This window comes from Idiotropiscis lumnitzeri, unplaced genomic scaffold (assembly GCF_059441095.1).
Source record: "Idiotropiscis lumnitzeri isolate Australia: NSW breed Sydney's pygmy pipehorse unplaced genomic scaffold, RoL_Ilum_1.0 HiC_scaffold_244, whole genome shotgun sequence".
NCBI classification, from domain to species: Eukaryota; Metazoa; Chordata; class Actinopteri; order Syngnathiformes; family Syngnathidae; genus Idiotropiscis; species Idiotropiscis lumnitzeri.
In genome coordinates, this window is record NW_028283782.1 from 67373 (window position 1) to 94504 (window position 27132).

Here is a 27132-nt window from a genome sequence, read left to right on the forward strand (position 1 = left end):
GCCCACCTGGTCTGTGTTACAAGTCTGAGTTCCTCCAGTCGGGAGGAAGGTCAAGTCGCGGTTTGGTGATAATTTGGACGGCTCCACAGTCGTGTGGCGCCTCCTAGATGATGCGGGGAAAAAATGACGCTGGGCTGAAATGCACCGCAACTTATCAGTATAATGTGTCCCTGTGACAATTAGGCCGGCGTGCAATGTGAATGTGGTGGGAAAAGAATGTAATTTTTTGATTCCTTAAAGCAGCAGTGAAAGCTCTTAATCACACTCTAAGTGGTTCTCTGCCACGAAATCCAAATTGTTGTGACTAAATATGCAAATGAATTCATTTTGCCCTGGTTCCTGCAGTAACCCAGGCTAATGAAGTCATTTTTTGCAGTCACTGTTTTGCTCAAATGGCTTATAATAATTTGGTAGTGCGTTAAGATGCTTTGTCGATACAATCTTGTAGTGTATCTTCACAAGTTCCAACATACACAACCCATTCCATGGCCATGACGATACTGTTTTAAAGATTACCAAGGCTTGTTGGACCTTTCTCTGCCACATAAATTACAGCCCTGAGAGGCACTGGGCCTCAACTTTATCTATGAAGGGTCAGGGATTTAATGGGGGTCACCGAGGCGTCCCAAGGAAAGTTTTTACAGAAAAGTGGTCTGGCAATATCTTTTCTCTTTCTTATCACTGACAATGCGCCCCTTTAAAGTTTTGACGTTTGTTTGAATTCGCCCGTGCTTATTAATTCTATTGAAGTCCAATTTTGTCAGTGTATCACGGCCTAATGAGTAAAACGCATGTTGATGTAGAACTCCTTCTACACACACTTTTATGTTTGACTTTTTACGTCACGTGATCCTCCATTGCTACCACAACTCGTCCTGAAAAGTTAATGTTTTGTAACAAGACTTACTGCTTCCTCCTTTCTTTCTTTTCTTTTTCCTTCCTTCTGCCCAACACGTTCATGCTTTCTGTGCATAATTTAGAATTTTCTTTTCCATTTTACAAGTTGGCCAATTTAAATTAGGTTGTTTTATTTGAAAAGCCTGTAATTCTCTTTTTTTTCCCCTTTTCACCTAATCACAAATTTCTTATCACAAAAATGAACATGTTAATTCTATTTTATTTCCTATTTTTCCAATCTTGTGACTCATTTCACTTCAACCAGTTCTACCTTAAAGTGGACAAGTACACATCAATGTTTTTTGTAGTTTCTATTTTCTTCTCTGCTTTAATGAAAATTATAGCCCTTCTAGCCAAATTTTTCCTGTGTCATTTCTATCTCTGCATTTCATTCCATTTCTGGCCTACCTTAATACTAAAACAAAAATGCTCTTTCAAAAATTAAAACTATCTAAAACTAGTGATGGCAAAATGAAGCCCCATAAAGCAGCCAAGCCCTGCAGGGAAATACTTCACACACGAATGGGCTTCGAGATGCTTCATTTTTCTTGACTACGCCATCCCATGGACAGAAAAATGTATAACATGCTTGGTGCATGCAATAAAATGGTGAGCTGTAAATCATGCTCTGCCCACCAAACAATATGTATTTGAAGAGTGATTTTAATTGTTCTGTTTTACTTTGTCTTCTAACTTCTCCAATATTCAGACAGCTCCGCCGAGACCAACGTTTCACCCCCACACTGATATAAAATGGACCCAACCGTTTGGGTCTCTTTCCAAATTTGGTACCAAAGCCTCCCCCACAGTGCGGCAGCTATCTTGAATTGGCCCGTTCCCAGAAAGTTTTACTTCATTCAGTGTCATTCAGTATTATTCAAAATCTTTCAGTGTCATTCCAAATCATTCAATGTCATTCACAATCTTTCCACATCCTTCCACCTTCCATCGTTCAGTGTCATTCCACATTCTCTTTCATATATAACATAACATAACAATAACATAATCCTGGGTCAGCAGACACCTAATTAATGTGTTAATACATGATACATTTTTCTATAAGCAACCCTTATGATTGTAACGTATTTTTAATTCTTTCTAGGCGGGAACTGTCCGAACAAAAAATTCATGCAATTTGTAATTAGACACTTTGTCATACAAAAAGTCACTCAGGGCAAGAGAAAAAAAATTGTCACTTGCCCAAGTTGGGCAAGTAATTTGGCCACTCGGGCAAGGCAAATTTTAGTGGCACTTGCCCTATGGGCAAGCAGTTTTTAAAGTTAACTTCGAACCCTGTGATGGTGTCTTGTGACCTGTCTTTATCAGCTGATGTTCCATGAAGGCGTGCCTTACCTGTCACAAGAATGAAGGCAAGTCACGCCCCCCGCTGTCCATTCACTCCGCCAAGACGCTGCTCCAGGTGGTAGAGAGGATGAAGGCTCCCTTGTCTCTGTTCATGGTTTTTATGCCTCGCTTGCAGATCTCAATGGCCTCTCTGATCCAGCGCTGTAGTTTGTTCTCTTCTGTGCGGATGACCCTGCCCTTCTCCCGGTCCATGATGTGGTTTTCCCTTTTGCAGTGGTCAGTGATTGCTGATTTGTAATGTTCATGTTGTGCTTGTTCTTTTACTGCTCTGATTTTTTAATTTTTTTGACAGGTAAGTCACACCCTCATGGAACATCAGCTGATAAAGACTGGTCTCAAGACACCATCATGCGACACTCTGAAGAAGGCGAAAGACTCGCCGAAACATGTCAGGTAAAAAATTAACCTAAAACATAAATGTCTGCTTTTAATGAATCAGTCAAATATCAATAATAAGAAGACAAAATGAACCTAATACAAATAAATGAATGCTTAATAACTCCCCTGCACATGCTCCTAAAAATCCAAACCTTCACCTGTAAATAAAACGTCCCGACCTGAAGACATCTTAATGTTATTATTTTGTTTTACACACAGCGCCGCCAAGTGGAATCAAAAATTTGTTTTTATTTTAATTTTCACGTACTGCACGGTGCCCTTCTGACGAATCCGACTGAAAATTAGTCAGAAAAGACTCAAGACAATGATCTTACTCTCTGCCGAATTTTGTGACGTTTTGGCAAAAGGCGTGGCTATTACGGTGCTGAAAAGTCCGATTGTACTTTGTGACAACAAAAGCTCCGGCAACATGACTCAGATGATCCTATCTTCTCGAAGTTGTACACATTTGAGGATACTTCAGCCCTGAAGACTTCTACCAACTTATTTTTCATCGTAGTAGTAGCGCCACCAACTGGTAAAAGCTAATACAAGTTATTTTCTTGGATGTTTTTCTCCGTGCAACTCAACAAGGTCGCCCTCATATATGCTCGGATTACTGTTTCGGCCATGAGGATGTCACAATACGAAATTCGTCCTTTTTCGTGAAAGGTTGTGGGAGTGGCATTGCACTGTTCGGCAATAAAACAACGCTGATTATGAGGTTGTAAATATGAACGACAACTCGTGAAACTTTACACACACATCAGGCCGAGCAAATTTATATATATATATATATATATATATATATATATATATATATATATATATATACGGGGAGAGAGAGAGTGAAATTCATGTTACAACAAAAAAAAACAAATTATTATTAAAACATATTATTTTTTAATTCCCCAGCCATTCTTTTTGTATTTATTTAATTACTCCGACTTTTACCTGCTGGTACGCCGTCCGGTGTGCCCTGTGAAATGAAAGATGGCATTCTTTATTTATTTATTCATTTATTCATTCATAACTGACAGCCTCGCGCTCCGCTCGTGCCCGGGCGGAAGAGGTGCTCCAATTCGGCTTAACTGTGACACACGCCCGCCCTCCTCCCCCGGAACTTCCATTCGGTTAAACTTAGGGGCCGCTTGGCACCGCCCGTGCCCGGGGAAGGTGCTCCTCTTCGGCTTACTGTGACGCGAGCATGCCCTCCTCCTCCGGAGCTTCCATTCGGTTAAACTTAGGGGCCGCTTGGAACCGCCCGTGCCCGGGGAAGGTGCTCCTCTTCGGCTTACTGTGACGCGAGCATGCCCTCCTCCTCCGGAGCTTCCATTCGGTTAAACTCAGGGGCCGCTTGGAACCGCCCGTGCCCGGGGAAGGTGCTCCTCTACGGCTTAACTGCCACGCACGCCGGCCGGTGCTCTGGTACGGTCCGAACCGCGCGAAACGTCGCCACCGATCGTGTCCGGGTGAACGTGCTCTTCTTCGTCCACTCTCCTCTTTGCCCACGCTCTTCTTCGGCGCCCGCCGGCCGTCTAACCGCTCCAGCGCCCCGTCGTGCCGCTCTGCGAAACTACAATGCCCCCGAATATTTTTTAGACCCGCGAAGCACTGAACCCGCGAAAGGTGAACCGCGAAGTAGCGAGGGTTCACTGTATGTATAAGACCAAGACCTACAAAAAAGTCTCTTGGAGCAATGAGCTAGGTTTTACAGGAAGTCGGCCATTTTGAATTTACTTAAAAGGGGGCGGGTCACCACAATGGACTTTGTGTAGAAATTATTATTGGGGCCCGAGCAGCGACCGCGGCGAGGTCCCTATTGTTTTTGAAGAAAATATTATTACTTTTATTATTATTATTATTATTATTATTATTAGGGCCTGAGCAGCGACCGCTGTGAAGTCCCTATTGTTTTTGTAGAAATTATTATTATTATTATTTTTCCGATTGTTCGATCGCATTTTTGACCCCCGAAACATGCACAAAAACTCACCAAACTTGGCAGTCTCATCGGGCATGGCGAAAAATTTGATATTTTAACGTCTAATATGAACAAGAAGTGAGTTATGAATTTTTGAAAGTCCGACTTTTGCCCTTTTTTGCATGTTTACAGGGGTCATTCTTTTGCACCCTGATCCTAAAGGCTTCATCTGATTGCCTTAAAATTCTGTCTGTAGCATCTGAAGACCTGGGACAAACACTGGGGCTAAAATTTTTTGTTTCCGAAATACTATATGACGGGGGCGGGGCATCAAAGTTTTCACTTAAGATTTCCTTCGCCGCAATGGACAAAATGCTTAATAACTCTCCTGCACATGCTGCTAAAAATCCAAAACTTCACATGTACATAAAGAGTCTGTACCTGAAGACATCTATATGTTTATATTCAGTTATACACCTTGCGCCAATCAATATCATTTTTTACATTTTGACGTACTGCACGGTGCCCTTTTAACGAATCTGATTGAAAATTGGCTAGAAAAGACTCAAGACATTGATCTTACTCTATCCCTATTTTTGTGACTTTCCTTCGAAGGGCGTGGCTATTACGGTGCCGCAGAGTCTGATTATTCTCCGTGGCAACAAAAGTTCCTGCAAAATGATTCAGATGATCCATCTTCTCGAAATTTTTCACATTTGAGGATATTCAGGCCCTGAAGACGGCTGCCAACTTATTTTTGATCGCAGTGGTAGCGCCACCAACTGGTTAAAACAAATACAAATTATTTTCGTTGATTTTTTTCTCCGGGCAGGTTAACAAAATCTACCTTACATTTGCTCGGATGAGTGTTTAGGCCTTGAGGATGTCACAATACGAAAGTCTTTCGCCTTCTTCAGAGTGTCACATGATGGTGTCTTGTGGCCCGTCTTTATCAGCTGATGTTCCATGAGGGCGTGACTTACCTGTCACAAGAATGAAGGCAAGTCACGCCCCCCGCTGTCCGTTCACTCCGCCAAAATGCTGCTCCAGGTGGTAGAGAGGATGAAGGCTCCCTTGTCTCTGTTCATGGTTTTTATGCCTCGCTTGCAGATCTCAATGGCCTCTCTGATCCAGCGCTGTTGTTTGTTCTCTTCGGTGCGGATGACCCTGCCCTTCTCCCGGTCCATGATGTGGTTTTCCCTTTTGCAGTGGTCAGTGATTGCTGATTTGTAATGTTCATGTTGTGCTTGTTCTTTTACTGCTCTGATTTTTTCATTTTTTTGACAGGTAAGTCACACCCTCATGGAACATCAGCTGATAAAGACGGGTCTCAAGACACCATCATGCGACACTCTGAAGAAGGCAAAAGACTCGCCGAAACATGTCAGGTAAAAAATTAACCTAAAACATAATTGTCTGCTTTTAATGAATCAGTCAAATATCAATAATAAGAAGACAAAATGAACCTAATACAAATAAATGAATGCTTAATAACTCCCCTGCACATGCTCCTAAAAATCCAAACCTTCACCTGTAAATAAAACGTCCCGACCTGAAGACATCTTAATGTTATTATTTTGTTATACACACAGCGCCGCCAAGTGGAATCAAAAATTTGTTTTTATTTTAATTTTCACGTACTGCACGGTGCCCTTTTGACGAATCCGACTGAAAATTAGTCAGAAAAGACTCAAGACAATGATCTTACTCTCTGCCGAATTTTGTGAAGTTTTGGCAAAAGGCGTGGCTATTACGGTGCTGAAAAGTCCGATTGTACTCTGTGGCAACAAAAGCTCCGGCAACATGACTCAGATGATCCTATCTTCTCGAAGTTGTACACATTTGAGGATACTTCAGCCCTGAAGACATCTACCGACTTATTTTTCATCGTAGTAGTAGCGCCACCAACTGGTAAAAGCTAATACAAGTTATTTTCTTGGATGTTTTTCTCCGTGCAACTCAACAAGGTCGCCCTCATATATGCTCGGATGACTGTTTCGGCCATGAGGATGTCACAATACGAAATTCGTGATTTTTCGTGAAAAGTTGTGGGAGTGGCATTGCACTGTTCGGCAATAAAACAAAGCTGATTATGAGGTTCTAAATATGAACGACATCTCGTAAAACTTTACACACACATCAGGCCGAGCAAATTTATCAATATTTTATACGTTAGTTGTGCAGCTTTTTTGAAATGGCTCGCCATGGCCCTCGAGAAATGTTCAAAAAAGCAGCCCTGATTGAGTGTTTCACCTCGCTTTTTGTAAATTTTATGGAGTACAGTGAACCCTCGGTTATCGCGGTTAATGGGGACCGAGACCACCCGCGAAAACTGAAAATCCGCGAAGTAGCGGCGCACCTTCAAAAATGCTTAAAAAAAATATACAATATATATAATAAATATATATATATATATATATATATATATATATATATATACGGGGAGAGAGAGAGTGAAATTCATTTTATAACAAAAAAAACAAATTATTATTAAAACGTATTATTTTTTTATTCCCCAGCCATTCTTTTTGTATTTATTTAATTACTCCGACTTTTACCTGCTGGTACGCCGTCCGGTGTGCCCTGTGAAATGAAAGGTGGCATTCTTTATTTATTTATTCATTTATTCATTCATAACTGACAGCCTCGCGCTCCGCTCGTGCCCGGGCGGAAGAGGTGCTCCAATTCGGCTTAACTGTGACACACGCCCGCCCTCCTCCCCCGGAACTTCCATTCGGTTAAACTTAGGGTCCGCTTGGCACCGCCCGTGCCCGGGGAAGGTGCTCCTCTTCGGCTTACTGTGACGCGAGCATGCCCTCCTCCTCCGGAGCTTCCATTCAGTTAAACTTAGGGGCCGCTTGGAACCGCCCGTGCCCGGGGAAGGTGCTCCTCTTCGGCTTACTGTGACGCGAGCATGCCCTCCTCCTCCGGAGCTTCCATTCGGTTAAACTTAGGGGCCGCTTGGAACCGCCCGTGCCCGGGGAAGGTGCTCCTCTTCGGCTTACTGTGACGCGAGCATGCCCTCCTCCTCCGGAGCTTCCATTCGGTTAAACTTAGGGGCTGCTTGGCACCGCCCGTGCCCGGGGAAGGTGCTCCTCTACGGCTTAACTGCCACGCACGCCGGCCGGAGCTCTGGTACGGTCCGAACCGCGCGAAACGTCGCCACCGATCGTGTCCGGGAGAACGTGCTCTTCTTCGTCCACTCTCCTCTTCGCCCACGCTCTTCTTCGGCGCACGCCGGCCGTCTAACCGCTCCAGCGCCCCGTCGTGCCGCTCGGCGAAACTACAATGCCCCCGAATATTTTTTAGACCCGCGAAGCACTGAACCCGCGAAAGGTGAACCGCGAAGTAGCGAGGGTTCACTGTATGTATAAGACCAAGACCTACAAAAAAGTCTCTTGGAGCAATGAGCTAGGTTTTACAGGAAGTCGGCCATTTTGAATTTACTTAAAAGGGGGCGGGTCACCACAATGGACTTTGTGTAGAAATTATTATTGGGGCCCGAGCAGTGACGGCGGCGAGGTCCCTATTGTTTTTGTAGAAATTATTATTAGGGCCTGAGCAGCGACCGCTACGAGGTCCCCATTGTTTTTGTGGAAATTATTATTATTTTTATTATTATTATTATTAGGGCCCGAGCAGTGACCGCTGCGAGGTCCCTATTGTTTTTCTAGAAATTGTTATTAGGGCCCGAGCTGCGACGGCTGCGAGGTCCCTATTGTTTTTGTAGAAAATATTATTACTTTTATTATTATTAATATTATTATTATTATTATTAGGGCCTGAGCAGCGACCGCTGCGAAGTCCCTATTGTTTTTGTAGAAATTATTATTATTATTATTTTTCCGATTGTTCGATCGCATTTTTGACCCCCGAAACATGCACAAAAACTCACAAAACTTGGCAGTCTCATCGGGAATGGCGAAAAATTTGATATTTTAACGTCTAATATGAACAGGAAGTGAGTTATGAATTTTTGAAAGTCCGACTTTTGCCCTTTTTTGCATGTTTACAGGGGTCATTCTTTTGCACCCTGATCCTAAAGGCTTCATCTGATTGCCTTAAAATTCTGTCTGTAGCATCTGAAGACCTGGGACAAACACTGGGGCTAAAATTTTTTGTTTCCGAAATACTATATGACGGGGGCGGGGCTTCAAAGTTTTCACTTAAGATTTCCTTCGCCGCAATGGACAAAATGCTTAATAACTCTCCTGCACATGCTGCTAAAAATCCAAAACTTCACATGTACATAAAAAGTCTGTACCTGAAGACATCTATATGTTTATATTCAGTTATACACCTTGCGCCAATCAATATCATTTCTTACATTTTGACGTACTGCACGGTGCCCTTTTAACGAATCTGATTGAAAATTGGCTAGAAAAGACTCAAGACATTGATCTTACTCTATCCCTATTTTTGTGACTTTCCTTCGAAGGGCGTGGCTATTACGGTGCCGCAGAGTCTGATTATTCTCCGTGGCAACAAAAGTTCCTGCAAAATGATTCAGATGATCCATCTTCTCGAAATTTTTCACATTTGAGGATATTCAGGCCCTGAAGACGGCTGCCAACTTATTTTTGATCGCAGTGGTAGCGCCACCAACTGGTTAAAACAAATACAAATTATTTTCGTTGATGTTTTTCTCCGGGCAGGTGAACAAAATCTACCTTATATTTGCTTGGATGAGTGTTTAGGCCTTGAGCATGTCACAATACGAAAGTCTTTCGCCTTCTTCAGAGTGTCACATGATGCTGTCTTGTGACCCGTCTTTATCAGCTGATGTTCCATGAGGGCGTGACTTACCTGTCACAAGAATGAAGGCAAGTCACGCCCCCCGCTGTCCGTTCACTCCGCCAAGATGCTGGTCCAGGTGGTAGAGAGGATGAAGGCTCCCTTGTCTCTGTTCATGGTTTTTATGCCTCGCTTGCAGATCTCAATGGCCTCTCTGATCCAGCGCTGTTGTTTGTTCTCTTCTGTGCGGATGACCCTGCCCTTCTCCCGGTCCATGATGTGGTTTTCCCTTTTGCAGTGGTCAGTGATTGCTGATTTGTAATGTTCATGTTGTGCTTGTTCTTTTACTGCTCTGATTTTTCATTTTTTTGACAGGTAAGTCACACCCTCATGGAACATCAGCTGATAAAGACGGGTCTCAAGACACCATCATGCGACACTCTGAAGAAGGCGAAAGACTCGCCGAAACATGTCAGGTAAAAAATTAACCTAAAACATAATTGTCTGCTTTTAATGAATCAGTCAAATATCAATAATAAGAAGACAAAATGAACCTAATACAAATAAATGAATGCTTAATAACTCCCCTGCACATGCTCCTAAAAATCCAAACCTTCACCTGTAAATAAAACGTCCCGACCTGAAGACATCTTAATGTTATTATTTTGTTATACACACAGTGCCGCCAAGTGGAATCAAAAATTTGTTTTTATTTTAATTTTCACGTACTGCACGGTGCCCTTTTGACGAATCCGACTGAAAATTTGTCAGAAAAGACTCAAGACAATGATCTTACTCTCTGCCGAATTTTGTGACGTTTTGGCAAAAGGCGTGGCTATTAAGGTGCTGAAAAGTCCGATTGTACTTTGTGGCAACAAAAGCTCCGGCAACATGACTCAGATGATCCTATCTTCTCGAAGTTGTACACATTTGAGGATACTTCAGCCCTGAAGACATCTACCAACTTATTTTACATCGTAGTAGTAGCGCCACCAACTGGTAAAAGCTAATACAAGTTATTTTCTTGGATGTTTTTCTCCGTGCAACTCAACAAGGTCGCCCTCATATATGCTCGGATGACTGTTTCGGCCATGAGGATGTCACAATACGAAATTCGTGATTTTTCGTGAAAAGTTGTGGGAGTGGCATTGCACTGTTCGGCAATAAAACAAAGCTGATTATGAGGTTCTAAATATGAACGACAACTCGTAAAACTTTACACACACATCAGGCCGAGCAAATTTATCAATATTTTATAAGTTAGTTGTGCAGCTTTTTTGAAATGGCTCGCCATGGCCCTCGAGAAATGTTAAAAAAAAGCAGCTCTGGTTGAGTGTTTCACCTCGCTTTTTGTAAATTTTATGGAGTACAGTGAACCCTCGGTTATCGCGGTTAATGGGGACCGAGACCACCCGCGAAAACTGAAAATCCGCGAAGTAGCGGCGCACCTTCAAAAATGCTTAAAAAAAATATACAATATATATAATAAATATATATATATATATATATATATATATATATATATATATATATATATATACGGGGAGAGAGAGAGTGAAATTCATTTTCCAACAAAAAAACCAAATTATTATTAAAACGTATTATTTTTTTATTCCCCAGCCATTCTTTTAGTATTTATTTAATTACTCCGACTTTTACCTGCTGGTACGCCGTCCGGTGTGCCCTGTTAAATGAAAGGTGGCATTCTTTATTTATTTATTCATTTATTCATTCATAACTGACAGCCTCGCGCTCCGCTCGTGCCCGGGCGGAAGAGGTGCTCCAATTCGGCTTAACTGTGACACACGCCCGCCCTCCTCCCCCGGAACTTCCATTCGGTTAAACTTAGGGGCCGCTTGGCACCGCCCGTGCCCGGGGAAGGTGCTCCTCTTCGGCTTACTGTGACGCGAGCATGCCCTCCTCCTCCGGAGCTTCCATTCAGTTAAACTTAGGGGCCGCTTGGAACCGCCCGTGCCCGGGGAAGGTGCTCCTCTTCGGCTTACTGTGACGCGAGCATGCCCTCCTCCTCCGGAGCTTCCATTCGGTTAACCTTAGGGGCCGCTTGGAACCGCCCGTGCCCGGGGAAGGTGCTCCTCTTCGGCTTACTGTGACGCGAGCATGCCCTCCTCCTCCGGAGCTTCCATTCGGTTAAACTTAGGGGCCGCTTGGCACCGCCCGTGCCCGGGGAAGGTGCTCCTCTACGGCTTAACTGCCAAGCACGCCGGCCGGAGCTCTGGTACGGTCCGAACCGCGCGAAACGTCGCCACCGATCGTGTCCGGGAGAACGTGCTCTTCTTCGTCCACTCTCCTCTTCGCCCACGCTCTTCTTCGGCGCACGCCGGCCGTCTAACCGCTCCAGCGCCCCGTCGCACCGCTCGGCGAAACTACAATGCCCCCGAATATTTTTTAGACCCGCGAAGCACTGAACCCGCGAAAGGTGAACCGCGAAGTAGCGAGGGTTCACTGTATGTATAAGACCAAGACCTACAAAAAAGTCTCTTGGAGCAATGAGCTAGGTTTTACAGGAAGTCGGCCATTTTGAATTTACTTAAAAGGGGGCGGGTCACCACAATGGACTTTGTGTAGAAATTATTATTGGGGCCCGAGCAGCGACGGCGGCGAGGTCCCTATTGTTTTTGTAGAAATTATTATTAGGGCCTGAGCAGCGACCGCTACGAGGTCCCCATTGTTTTTGTGGAAATTATTATTATTTTTATTATTATTATTATTAGGGCCCGAGCAGTGACCGCTGCGAGGTCCCTATTGTTTTTCTAGAAATTGTTATTAGGGCCCGAGCTGCGACGGCTGCGAGGTCCCTATTGTTTTTGTAGAAAATATTATTACTTTTATTATTATTAATATTATTATTATTATTATTAGGGCCTGAGCAGCGACCGCTGCGAAGTCCCTATTGTTTTTGTAGAAATTATTATTATTATTATTTTTCCGATTGTTCGATCGCATTTTTGACCCCGAAACATGCACAAAAACTCACCAAACTTGGCAGTCTCATCGGGCATGGCGAAAAATTTGATATTTTAACGTCTAATATGAACAGGAAGTGAGTTATGAATTTTTGAAAGTCCGACTTTTGCCCTTTTTTGCATGTTTACAGGGGTCATTCTTTTGCACCCTGATCCTAAAGGCTTCATCTGATTGCCTTAAAATTCTGTCTGTAGCATCTGAAGACCTGGGACAAACACTGGGGCTAAAATTTTTTGTTTCCGAAATACTATATGACGGGGGCGGGGCTTCAAAGTTTTCACTTAAGATTTCCTTCGCCGCAATGGACAAAATGCTTAATAACTCTCCTGCACATGCTGCTAAAAATCCAAAACTTCACATGTACATAAAAAGTCTGTACCTGAAGACATCTATATGTTTATATTCAGTTATACACCTTGCGCCAATCAATATCATTTTTTACATTTTGACGTACTGCACGGTGCCCTTTTAACGAATCTGATTGAAAATTGGCTACAAAAGACTCAAGACATTGATCTTACTCTATCCCTATTTTTGTGACTTTCCTTCGAAGGGCGTGGCTATTACGGTGCCGCAGAGTCTGATTATTCTCCGTGGCAACAAAAGTTCCTGCAAAATGATTCAGATGATCCATCTTCTCGAAATTTTTCACATTTGAGGATATTCAGGCCCTGAAGACGGCTGCCAACTTATTTTTGATCGCAGTGGTAGCGCCACCAACTGGTTAAAACAAATACAAATTATTTTCGTTGATGTTTTTCTCCGGGCAGGTGAACAAAATCTACCTTATATTTGCTCGGATGAGTGTTTAGGCCTTGAGCATGTCACAATACGAAAGTCTTTCGCCTTCTTCAGAGTGTCACATGATGCTGTCTTGTGACCCGTCTTTATCAGCTGATGTTCCATGAGGGCGTGACTTACCTGTCACAAGAATGAAGGCAAGTCACGCCCCCCGCTGTCCGTTCACTCCGCCAAGATGCTGGTCCAGGTGGTAGAGAGGATGAAGGCTCCCTTGTCTCTGTTCATGGTTTTTATGCCTCGCTTGCAGATCTCAATGGCCTCTCTGATCCAGCGCTGTTGTTTGTTCTCTTCTGTGCGGATGACCCTGCCCTTCTCCCGGTCCATGATGTGGTTTTCCCTTTTGCAGTGGTCAGTGATTGCTGATTTGTAATGTTCATGTTGTGCTTGTTCTTTTACTGCTCTGATTTTTTTCATTTTTTTGACAGGTAAGTCACACCCTCATGGAACATCAGCTCAAGACACCATCATGCGACACTCTGAAGAAGGCGAAAGACTCGCCGAAACATGTCAGGTAAAAAATTAACCTAAAACATAATTGTCTGCTTTTAATGAATCAGTCAAATATCAATAATAAGAAGACAAAATGAACCTAATACAAATAAATGAATGCTTAATAACTCCCCTGCACATGCTCCTAAAAATCCAAACCTTCACCTGTAAATAAAACGTCCCGACCTGAAGACATCGTAATGTTATTATTTTGTTATACACACAGTGCCGCCAAGTGGAATCAAAAATTTGTTTTTATTTTAATTTTCACGTACTGCACGGTGCCCTTTTGACGAATCCGACTGAAAATTAGTCAGAAAAGACTCAAGACAATGATCTTACTCTCTGCCGAATTTCTTGACGTTTTGGCAAAAGGCGTGGCTATTAAGGTGCTGAAAAGTCCGATTGTACTCTGTGGCAACAAAAGCTCCGGCAACATGACTCAGATGATCCTATCTTCTCGAAGTTGTACACATTTGAGGATACTTCAGCCCTGAAGACATCTACCAACTTATTTTACATCGTAGTAGTAGCGCCACCAACTGGTAAAAGCTAATACAAGTTATTTTCTTGGATGTTTTTCTCCGTGCAACTCAACAAGGTCGCCCTCATATATGCTCGGATGACTGTTTCGGCCATGAGGATGTCACAATACGAAATTCGTCCTTTTTCGTGAAAAGTTGTGGGAGTGGCATTACACTGTTCGGCAATAAAACAAAGCTGATTATGAGGTTCTAAATATGAACGACAACTCGTAAAACTTTACACACACATCAGGCCGAGCAAATTTATCAATATTTTATACGTTAGTTGTGCAGCTTTTTTGAAATGGCTCGCCATGGCCCTCGAGAAATGTTAAAAAAAGCAGCTCTGGTTGAGTGTTTCACCTCGCTTTTTGTAAATTTTATGGAGTACAGTGAACCCTCGGTTATCGCGGTTAATGGGGACCGAGACCACCCGCGAAAACTGAAAATCCGCGAAGTAGCGGCGCACCTTCAAAAATGCTAAAAAAAAATATACAATATATATAATAAATAAATATATATATATATATATATATATATATATATATATATATATATACGGGGAGAGAGAGAGTGAAATTCATGTTATAACAAAAAAAACAAATTATTATTAAAACGTATTATTTTTTTATTCCCCAGCCATTCTTTTAGTATTTATTTAATTACTCCGACTTTTACCTGCTGGTACGCCGTCCGGTGTGCCCTGTGAAATGAAAGGTGGCATTCTTTATTTATTTATTCATTTATTCATTCATAACTGACAGCCTCGCGCTCCGCTCGTGCCCGGGCAGAAGAGGTGCTCCAATTTGGCTTAACTGTGACACACGCCCGCCCTCCTCCCCCGGAGCTTCCATTCGGTTAAACTTAGGGGCCGCTTGGCACCGCCCGTGCCGGGGGAAGGTGCTCCTCTTCGGCTTACTGTGACGCGAGCATGCCCTCCTCCTCCGGAGCTTCCATTCGGTTAAACTTAGGGGCCGCTTGGAACCGCCCGTGCCCGGGGAAGGTGCTCCTCTACGGCTTAACTGCCACGCACGCCTGCCGGAGCTCTGGTACGGTCCGAACCGCGCGAAACGTCGCCACCGATCGTGTCCGGGGGAACGTGCTCTTCTTCGTCCACTCTCCTCTTCGCCCACGCTCTTCTTCGGCGCACGCCGGCCGTCTAACCGCTCCAGCGCCCCGTCGTGCCGCTCTGCGAAACTACAATGCCCCCGAATATTTTTTAGACCCGCGAAGCACTGAACCCGCGAAAGGTGAACCGCGAAGTAGCGAGGGTTCACTGTATGTATAAGACCAAGACCTACAAAAAAGTCTCTTGGAGCAATGAGCTAGGTTTTACAGGAAGTCGGCCATTTTGAATTTACTTAAAAGGGGGCGGGTCACCACAATGGACTTTGTGTAGAAATTATTATTGGGGCCCGAGCAGCGACCGCGGCGAGGTCCCTATTGTTTTTGTAGAAAACATTATTACTTTTATTATTATTATTATTATTATTATTAGGGCCTGAGCAGCGACCGCTGCGAAGTCCCTATTGTTTTTGTAGAAATTATTATTATTATTATTTTTCCGATTGTTCGATCGCATTTTTGACCCCCGAAACATGCACAAAAACTCACCAAACTTGGCAGTCTCATCGGGCATGGCGAAAAATTTGATATTTTAACGTCTAATATGAACAGGAAGTGAGTTATGAATTTTTGAAAGTCCGACTTTTGCCCTTTTTTGCATGTTTACAGGGGTCATTCTTTTGCACCCTGATCCTAAAGGCTTCATCTGATTGCCTTAAAATTCTGTCTGGAGCATCTTAAGACCTGGGACAAACACTGGGGCTAAAAATTTTTGTTTCCGAAATACTATATGACGGGGGCGGGGCTTCAAAGTTTTCACTTAAGATTTCCTTCGCCGCAATGGACAAAATGCTTAATAACTCTCCTTCACATGCTGCTAAAAATCCAAAACTTCACATGTACATAAAGAGTCTGTACCTGAAGACATCGATATGTTTATATTCAGTTATACACCTTGCGCCAATCAATATCATTTTTTACATTTTGACGTACTGCATGGTACCCTTTTAACGAATCCGATTGAAAATTGGCTAGAAAAGACTCAAGACATTGATCTTACTCTATCCCTATTTTTATGACTTTCCTTCAAAGGGCGTGGCTATTACGGTGCCGCAGAGTCTGATTATTCTCCGTGGCAACAAAAGTTCCTGCAAAATGATTCAGATGATCCATCTTCTGGAAATCTTTCACATTTGAGGATATTCAGGCCCTGAAGACGGCTGCCAACTTATTTTTGATCGCAGTGGTAGCGCCACCAACTGGTTAAAACAAATACAAATTATTTTCGTTGATGTTTTTCTCCGGGCAGGTGAACAAAATCTACCTTATATTTGCTCGGATGAGTGTTTAGGCCTTGAGCATGTCACAATACAAAAGTCTTTCGCCTTCTTCAGAGTGTCACATGATGCTGTCTTGTGACCCGTCTTTATCAGCTGATGTTCCATGAGGGCGTGACTTACCTGTCACAAGAATGAAGGCAAGTCACGCCCCCCGCTGTCCGTTCACTCCGCCAAGATGCTGGTCCAGGTGGTAGAGAGGATGAAGGCTCCCTTGTCTCTGTTCATGGTTTTTATGCCTCGCTTGCAGATCTCAATGGCCTCTCTGATCCAGCGCTGTTGTTTGTTCTCTTCTGTGCGGATGACCCTGCCCTTCTCCCGGTCCATGATGTGGTTTTCCCTTTTGCAGTGGTCAGTGATTGCTGATTTGTAATGTTCATGTTGTGCTTGTTCTTTTACTGCTCTGATTTTTTCATTTTTTTGACAGGTAAGTCACACCCTCATGGAACATCAGCTGATAAAGACGGGTCTCAAGACACCATCATGCGACACTCTGAAGAAGGCGAAAGACTCGCCGAAACATGTCAGGTAAAAAATTAACCTAAAACATAATTGTCTGCTTTTAATGAATCAGTCAAATATCAATAATAAGAAGACAAAATGAACCTAATACAAATAAATGAATGCTTAATAACTCCCCTGCACATGCTCCTAAAAATCCAAACCTTCACCTGTAAATAAAACGTCCCGACCTGAAGACATCTTAATGTTATTATTTTGTTATACACACAGTGCCGCCAAGTGGAATCAAAAATTTTTTTTTATTTTAATTTTCACGTACTGCACGGTGCCCTTTTGACGAATCCGACTGAAAATTAGTCAGAAAAGACTCAAGACAATGATCTTACTCTCTGCCGAATTTTGTGACGTTTTGGCAAAAGGCGTGGCTATTAAGGTGCTGAAAAGTCCGATTGTACTCTGTGGCAACAAAAGCTCCGGCAACATGACTCAGATGATCCTATCTTCTCGAAGTTGTACACATTTGAGGATACTTCAGCCCTGAAGACATCTACCAACTTATTTTACATCGTAGTAGTAGCGCCACCAACTGGTAAAAGCTAATACAAGTTATTTTCTTGGATGTTTTTCTCCGTGCAACTCAACAAGGTCGCCCTCATATATGCTCGGATGACTGTTTCGGCCATGAGGATGTCACAATACGAAATTAGTCCTTTTTCGTGAAAAGTTGTGGGAGTGGCATTGCACTGTTCGGCAATAAAACAACGCTGATTATGAGGTTCTAAATATGAACGACAACTCGTGAAACTTTACACACACATCAGGCCGAGCAAATTTATCAATATTTTATACGTTAGTTGTGCAGCTTTTTTGAAATGGCTCGCCATGGCCCTCGAGAAATGTTTTAAAAAAAGCAGCTCTGGTTGAGTGTTTCACCTCGCTTTTTGTAAATTTTATGGAGTACAGTGAACCCTCGGTTATCGCGGTTAATGGGGACCGAGACCACCCGCGAAAACTGAAAATCCGCGAAGTAGCGGCGCACCTTCAAAAATGCTTAAAAAAAATATACAATATATATAATATATATATATATATATATATATATATATATATATATATATATATATATATATACGGGAAGAGAGAGAGTGAAATTCATGTTATAACAAAAAAAACTAATTATTATTAAAACGTATTATTTTTTTATTCCCCAGCCATTCTTTTTGTATTTATTTAATTACTCCGACTTTTACCTGCTGGTACGCCGTCCGGTGTGCCCTGTGAAATGAAAGGTGGCATTCTTTATTTATTTATTCATTTATTCATTCATAACTGACAGCCTCGCGCTCCGCTCGTGCCCGGGCAGAAGAGGTGCTCCAATTTGGCTTAACTGTGACACACGCCCGCCCTCCTCCCCCGGAGCTTCCATTCGGTTAAACTTAGGGGCCGCTTGGCACCGCCCGTGCCGGGGGAAGGTGCTCCTCTTCGGCTTACTGTGACGCGAGCATGCCCTCCTCCTCCGGAGCTTCCATTCGGTTAAACTTAGGGGCCGCTTGGAACCGCCCGTGCCCGGGGAAGGTGCTCCTCTACGGCTTAACTGCCACGCACGCCGGCCGGAGCTCTGGTACGGTCCGAACCGCGCGAAACGTCGCCACCGATCGTGTCCGGGGGAACGTGCTCTTCTTCGTCCACTCTCCTCTTCGCCCACGCTCTTCTTCGGCGCACGCCGGCCGTCTAACCGCTCCAGCGCCCCGTCGTGCCGCTCTGCGAAACTACAATGCCCCCGAATATTTTTTAGACCCGCGAAGCACTGAACCCGCGAAAGGTGAACCGCGAAGTAGCGAGGGTTCACTGTATGTATAAGACCAAGACCTACAAAAAAGTCTCTTGGAGCAATGAGCTAGGTTTTACAGGAAGTCGGCCATTTTGAATTTACTTAAAAGGGGGCGGGTCACCACAATGGACTTTGTGTAGAAATTATTATTGGGGCCCGAGCAGCGACCGCGGCGAGGTCCCTATTGTTTTTGTAGAAAACATTATTACTTTTATTATTATTATTATTATTATTATTAGGGCCTGAGCAGCGACCGCTGCGAAGTCCCTATTGTTTTTGTAGAAATTATTATTATTATTATTTTTCCGATTGTTCGATCGCATTTTTGACCCCCGAAACATGCACAAAAACTCACCAAACTTGGCAGTCTCATCGGGCATGGCGAAAAATGTGATATTTTAACGTCTAATATGAACAGGAAGTGAGTTATGAATTTTTGAAAGTCCGACTTTTGCCCTTTTTTGCATGTTTACAGGGGTCATTCTTTTGCACCCTGATCCTAAAGGCTTCATCTGATTGCCTTAAAATTCTGTCTGTAGCATCTGAAGACCTGGGACAAACACTGGGGCTAAAACTTTTTGTTTCCGAAATACTATATGACGGGGGCGGGGCTTCAAAGTTTTCACTTAAAATTTCCTTCGCCGCAATGGACAAAATGCTTAATAACTCTCCTTCACATGCTGCTAAAAATCCAAAACTTCACATGTACATAAAGAGTCTGTACCTGAAGACATCGATATGTTTATATTCAGTTATACACCTTGCGCCAATCAATATCATTTTTTACATTTTGACGTACTGCATGGTACCCTTTTAACGAATCCGATTGAAAATTGGCTAGAAAAGACTCAAGACATTGATCTTACTCTATCCCTATTTTTATGACTTTCCTTCAAAGGGCGTGGCTATTACGGTGCCGCAGAGTCTGATTATTCTCCGTGGCAACAAAAGTTCCAGCAAAATGATTCAGATGATCCATCTTCTGGAAATCTTTCACATTTGAGGATATTCAGGCCCTGAAGACGGCTGCCAACTTATTTTTGATCGCAGTGGTAGCGCCACCAACTGGTTAAAACAAATACAAATTATTTTCGTTGATGTTTTTCTCCGGGCAGGTGAACAAAATCTACCTTATATTTGCTCGGATGAGTGTTTAGGCCTTGAGCATGTCACAATACAAAAGTCTTTCGCCTTCTTCAGAGTGTCACATGATGCTGTCTTGTGACCCGTCTTTATCAGCTGATGTTCCATGAGGGCGTGACTTACCTGTCACAAGAATGAAGGCAAGTCACGCCCCCCGCTGTCCGTTCACTCCGCCAAGATGCTGGTCCAGGTGGTAGAGAGGATGAAGGCTCCCTTGTCTCTGTTCATGGTTTTTATGCCTCGCTTGCAGATCTCAATGGCCTCTCTGATCCAGCGCTGTTGTTTGTTCTCTTCTGTGCGGATGACCCTGCCCTTCTCCCGGTCCATGATGTGGTTTTCCCTTTTGCAGTGGTCAGTGATTGCTGATTTGTAATGTTCATGTTGTGCTTGTTCTTTTACTGCTCTGATTTTTTCATTTTTTTGACAGGTAAGTCACACCCTCATGGAACATCAGCTGATAAAGACGGGTCTCAAGACACCATCATGCGACACTCTGAAGAAGGCGAAAGACTCGCCGAAACATGTCAGGTAAAAAATTAACCTAAAACATAATTGTCTGCTTTTAATGAATCAGTCAAATATCAATAATAAGAAGACAAAATGAACCTAATACAAATAAATGAATGCTTAATAACTCCCCTGCACATGCTCCTAAAAATCCAAACCTTCACCTGTAAATAAAACGTCCCGACCTGAAGACATCTTAATGTTATTATTTTGTTATACACACAGTGCCGCCAAGTGGAATCAAAAATTTTTTTTTATTTTAATTTTCACGTACTGCACGGTGCCCTTTTGACGAATCCGACTGAAAATTAGTCAGAAAAGACTCAAGACAATGATCTTACTCTCTGCCGAATTTTGTGACGTTTTGACAAAAGGCGTGGCTATTAAGGTGCTGAAAAGTCCGATTGTACTCTGTGGCAACAAAAGCTCCGGCAACATGACTCAGATGATCCTATCTTCTCGAAGTTGTACACATTTGAGGATACTTCAGCCCTGAAGACATCTACCAACTTATTTTACATCGTAGTAGTAGCGCCACCAACTGGTAAAAGCTAATACAAGTTATTTTCTTGGATGTTTTTCTCCGTGCAACTCAACAAGGTCGCCCTCATATATGCTCGGATGACTGTTTCGGCCATGAGGATGTCACAATACGAAATTAGTCCTTTTTCGTGAAAAGTTGTGGGAGTGGCATTGCACTGTTCGGCAATAAAACAACGCTGATTATGAGGTTCTAAATATGAACGACAACTCGTGAAACTTTACACACACATCAGGCCGAGCAAATTTATCAATATTTTATACGTTAGTTGTGCAGCTTTTTTGAAATGGCTCGCCATGGCCCTCGAGAAATGTTTTAAAAAAAGCAGCTCTGGTTGAGTGTTTCACCTCGCTTTTTGTAAATTTTATGGAGTACAGTGAACCCTCGGTTATCGCGGTTAATGGGGACCGAGACCACCCGCGAAAACTGAAAATCCGCGAAGTAGCGGCGCACCTTCAAAAATGCTTAAAAAAAATATACAATATATATAATAAATATATATATATATATATATATATATATATATATATATATATATATACGGGAAGAGAGAGAGTGAAATTCATGTTATAACAAAAAAAACTAATTATTATTAAAACGTATTATTTTTTTATTCCCCAGCCATTCTTTTTGTATTTATTTAATTACTCCGACTTTTACCTGCTGGTACGCCGTCCGGTGTGCCCTGTGAAATGAAAGGTGGCATTCTTTATTTATTTATTCATTTATTCATTCATAACTGACAGCCTCGCGCTCCGCTCGTGCCCGGGCAGAAGAGGTGCTCCAATTTGGCTTAACTGTGACACACGCCCGCCCTCCTCCCCCGGAGCTTCCATTCGGTTAAACTTAGGGGCCGCTTGGCACCGCCCGTGCCCGGGGAAGGTGCTCCTCTTCGGCTTACTGTGACGCGAGCATGCCCTCCTCCTCCGGAGCTTCCATTCGGTTAAACTTAGGGGCCGCTTGGAACCGCCCGTGCCCGGGGAAGGTGCTCCTCTTCGGCTTACTGTGACGCGAGCATGCCCTCCTCCTCCGGAGCTTCCATTCGGTTAAAGTTAGGGGCCGCTTGGCACCGCCCGTGCCCGGGGAAGGTGCTCCTCTACGGCTTAACTGCCACGCACGCTGGCCGGAGCTCTGGTACGGTCCGAACCGCGCGAAACGTCGCCACCGATCGTGTCCGGGGGAACGTGCTCTTCTTCGTCCACTCTCCTCTTCGCCCACGCTCTTCTTCGGCGCACGCCGGCCGTCTAACCGCTCCAGCGCCCCGTCGTGCCGCTCGGCGAAACTACAATGCCCCCGAATATTTTTTAGACCCGCGAAGCACTGAACCCGCGAAAGGTGAACCGCGAAGTAGCGAGGGTTCACTGTATGTATAAGACCAAGACCTACAAAAAAGTCTCTTGGAGCAATGAGCTAGGTTTTACAGGAAGTCGGCCATTTTGAATTTACTTAAAAGGGGGCGGGTCACCACAATGGACTTTGTGTAGAAATTATTATTGGGGCCCGAGCAGCGACCGCGGCGAGGTCCCTATTGTTTTTGTAGAAAATATTATTACTTTTATTATTATTATTATTATTATTATTCGGGCCTGAGCAGCGACCGCTGCGAAGTCCCTATTGTTTTTGTAGAAATTATTATTATTATTATTTTTCCGATTGTTCGATCGCATTTTTGACCCCCGAAACATGCACAAAAACTCACCAAACTTGGCAGTCTCATCGGGCATGGCGAAAAATTTGATATTTTAACGTCTAATATGAACAGGAAGTGAGTTATGAAATTTTGAAAGTCCGACTTTTGCCCTTTTTTGCATGTTTACAGGGGTCATTCTTTTGCACCCTGTTCCTAAAGGCTTCATCTGATTGCCTTAAAATTCTGTCTGTAGCATCTGAAGACCTGGCACAAACACTGGGGCTAAAATTTTTTGTTTCCGAAATACTATATGACGGGGGCGGGGCATCAAAGTTTTCACTTAAGATTTCCTTCGCCGCAATGGACAAAATGCTTAATAACTCTCCTGCACATGCTGCTAAAAATCCAAAACTTCACATGTACATAAAGAGTCTGTACCTGAAGACATCTATATGTTTATATTCAGTTATACACCTTGCGCCAATCAATATCATTTTTTACATTTTGACGTACTGCACGGTGCCCTTTTAACGAATCTGATTGAAAATTGGCTAGAAAAGACTCAAGACATTGATCTTACTCTATCCCTATTTTTGTGACTTTCCTTCGAAGGGCGTGGCTATTACGGTGCCGCAGAGTCTGATTATTCTCCGTGGCAACAAAAGTTCCTGCAAAATGATTCAGATGATCCATCTTCTCGAAATTTTTCACATTTGAGGATATTCAGGCCCTGAAGACGGCTGCCAACTTATTTTTGATCGCAGTGGTAGCGCCACCAACTGGTTAAAACAAATACAAATTATTTTCGTTGATTTTTTTCTCCGGGCAGGTTAACAAAATCTACCTTACATTTGCTCGGATGAGTGTTTAGGCCTTGAGGATGTCACAATACGAAAGTCTTTCGCCTTCTTCAGAGTGTCACATGATGGTGTCTTGTGGCCCGTCTTTATCAGCTGATGTTCCATGAGGGCGTGACTTACCTGTCACAAGAACGAAGGCAAGTCACGCCCCCCGCTGTCCGTTCACTCCGCCAAAATGCTGCTCCAGGTGGTAGAGAGGATGAAGGCTCCCTTGTCTCTGTTCATGGTTTTTATGCCTCGCTTGCAGATCTCAATGGCCTCTCTGATCCAGCGCTGTTGTTTGTTCTCTTCTGTGCGGATGACCCTGCCCTTCTCCCGGTCCATGATGTGGTTTTCCCTTTTGCAGTGGTCAGTGATTGCTGATTTGTAATGTTCATGTTGTGCTTGTTCTTTTACTGCTCTGATTTTTCATTTTTTTGACAGGTAAGTCACACCCTCATGGAACATCAGCTGATAAAGACGGGTCTCAAGACACCATCATGCGACACTCTGAAGAAGGCGAAAGACTCGCCGAAACATGTCAGGTAAAAAATTAACCTAAAACATAATTGTCTGCTTTTAATGAATCAGTCAAATATCAATAATAAGAAGACAAAATGAACCTAATACAAATAAATGAATGCTTAATAACTCCCCTGCACATGCTCCTAAAAATCCAAACCTTCACCTGTAAATAAAACGTCCCGACCTGAAGACATCTTAATGTTATTATTTTGTTATACACACAGTGCCGCCAAGTGGAATCAAAAATGTGTTTTTATTTTAATTTTCACGTACTGCACGGTGCCCTTTTGACGAATCCGACTGAAAATTAGTCAGAAAAGACTCAAGACAATGATCTTACTCTCTGCCGAATTTTGTGACGTTTTGGCAAAAGGCGTGGCTATTAAGGTGCTGAAAAGTCCGATTGTACTCTGTGGCAACAAAAGCTCCGGCAACATGACTCAGATGATCCTATCTTCTCGAAGTTGTACACATTTGAGGATACTTCAGCCCTGAAGACATCTACCAACTTATTTTACATCGTAGTAGTAGCGCCACCAACTGGTAAAAGCTAATACAAGTTATTTTCTTGGATGTTTTTCTCCGTGCAACTCAACAAGGTCGCCCTCATATATGCTCGGATGACTGTTTCGGCCATGAGGATGTCACAATACGAAATTCGTGATTTTTCGTGAAAAGTTGTGGGAGTGGCATTGCACTGTTCGGCAATAAAACAAAGCTGATTATGAGGTTCTAAATATGAACGACATCTCGTAAAACTTTACACACACATCAGGCCGAGCAAATTTATCAATATTTTATACGTTAGTTGTGCAGCTTTTTTGAAATGGCTCGCCATGGCCCTCGAGAAATGTTAAAAAAAAGCAGCTCTGGTTGAGTGTTTCACCTCGCTTTTTGTAAATTTTATGGAGTACAGTGAACCCTCGGTTATCGCGGTTAATGGGGACCGAGACCACCCGCGAAAACTGAAAATCCGCGAAGTAGCGGCGCACCTTCAAAAATGCTTAAAAAAAATATACAATATATATAATAAATATATAAATATATATATATATATATATATATATATATATATATATATATATATATATATATATATATATATATATACGGGGAGAGAGAGAGTGAAATTCATGTTATAACAAAAAAACCAAATTATTATTAAAACGTATTATTTTTTTATTCCCCAGCCATTCTTTTTGTATTTATGTAATTACTCCGACTTTTACCTGCTGGTACGCCGTCCGGTGTGCCCTGTGAAATGAAAGGTGGCATTCTTTATTTATTTATTCATTCATAACTGACAGCCTCGCGCTCCGCTCGTGCCCGGGCAGAAGAGGTGCTCCAATTTGGCTTAACTGTGACACACGCCCGTCCTCCTCCCCCGGAGATTCCATTCGGTTAAACTTAGGGGCCGCTTGGCACCGCCCGTGCCCGGGGAAGGTGCTCCTCTTCGGCTTACTGTGACGCGAGCATGCCCTCCTCCTCCGGAGCTTCCATTTGGTTAAACTTAGGGGCCGCTTGGAACCGCCCGTGCCCGGGGAAGGTGCTCCTCTTTGGCTTACTGTGACGCGAGCATGCCCTCCTCCTCCGGAGCTTCCATTCGGTTAAACTTAGGGGCCGCTTGGCACCGCCCGTGCCCGGGGAAGGTGCTCCTCTACGGCTTAACTGCCACGCACGCTGGCCGGAGCTCTGGTACGGTCCGAACCGCGCGAAACGTCGCCACCGATCGTGTCCGGGGGAACGTGCTCTTCTTCGTCCACTCTCCTCTTCGCCCACGCTCTTCTTCGGCGCACGCCGGCCGTCTAACCGCTCCAGCGCCCCGTCGTGCCGCTCGGCGAAACTACAATGCCCCCGAATATTTTTTAGACCCGCGAAGCACTGAACCCGCGAAAGGTGAACCGCGAAGTAGCGAGGGTTCACTGTATGTATAAGACCAAGACCTACAAAAAAGTCTCTTGGAGCAATGAGCTAGGTTTTACAGGAAGTCGGCCATTTTGAATTTACTTAAAAGGGGGCGGGTCACCACAATGGACTTTGTGTAGAAATTATTATTGGGGCCCGAGCAGCGACGGCGGCGAGGTCCCTATTGTTTTTCTAGAAATTGTTATTAGGGCCCGAGCTGCGACGGCTGCGAGGTCCCTATTGTTTTTGTAGAAAATATTATTACTTTTATTATTATTATTATTATTATTATTAGGGCCTGAGCAGCGACCGCTGCGAAGTCCCTATTGTTTTTGTAGAAATTATTATTATTATTATTTTTCCGATTGTTCGATCGCATTTTTGACCCCCGAAACATGCACAAAAACTCACCAAACTTGGCAGTCTCATCGGGCATGGCGAAAAATTTGATATTTTAACGTCTAATATGAACAGGAAGTGAGTTATGAATTTTTGAAAGTCCGACTTTTGCCCTTTTTTGCATGTTTACAGGGGTCATTCTTTTGCACCCTGATCCTAAAGGCTTCATCTGATTGCCTTAAAATTCTGTCTGTAGCATCTGAAGACCTGGCACAAACACTGGGGCTAAAATTTTTTGTTTCCGAAATACTATATGACGGGGGCGGGGCATCAAAGTTTTCACTTAAGATTTCCTTCGCCGCAATGGACAAAATGCTTAATAACTCTCCTGCACATGCTGCTAAAAATCCAAAACTTCACATGTACATAAAGAGTCTGGACCTGAAGACATCTATATGTTTATATTCAGTTATACACCTTGCGCCAATCAATATCATTTTTTACATTTTGACGTACTGCACGGTGCCCTTTTAACGAATCTGATTGAAAATTGGCTAGAAAAGACTCAAGACATTGATCTTACTCTATCCCTATTTTTGTGACTTTCCTTCGAAGGGCGTGGGTATTACGGTGCCGCAGAGTCTGATTATTCTCCGTGGCAACAAAAGTTCCTGCAAAATGATTCAGATGATCCATCTTCTCGAAATTTTTCACATTTGAGGATATTCAGGCCCTGAAGACGGCTGCCAACTTATTTTTGATCGCAGTGGTAGCACCACCAACTGGTTAAAACAAATACAAATTATTTTCGTTGATTTTTTTCTCCGGGCAGGTTAACAAAATCTACCTTACATTTGCTCGGATGAGTGTTTAGGCCTTGAGGATGTCACAATACGAAAGTCTTTCGCCTT

At 43.3% G+C, this 27132-nt stretch overlaps 1 long non-coding RNA gene across 1 annotated transcript; it reads left to right on the forward strand.

Moving 5' to 3' along the window:
• The first annotated feature begins 13329 nt into the window (after positions 1 to 13329).
• LOC148314719 (uncharacterized) lies at positions 13330 to 16846 on the forward strand. Its single transcript, XR_015841566.1, has 3 exons — positions 13330 to 13432; positions 13510 to 13595; positions 16750 to 16846. It is a non-coding gene; the product is annotated as an uncharacterized LOC148314719 (long non-coding RNA).
• Positions 16847 to 27132: the final 10286 nt, after the last annotated feature.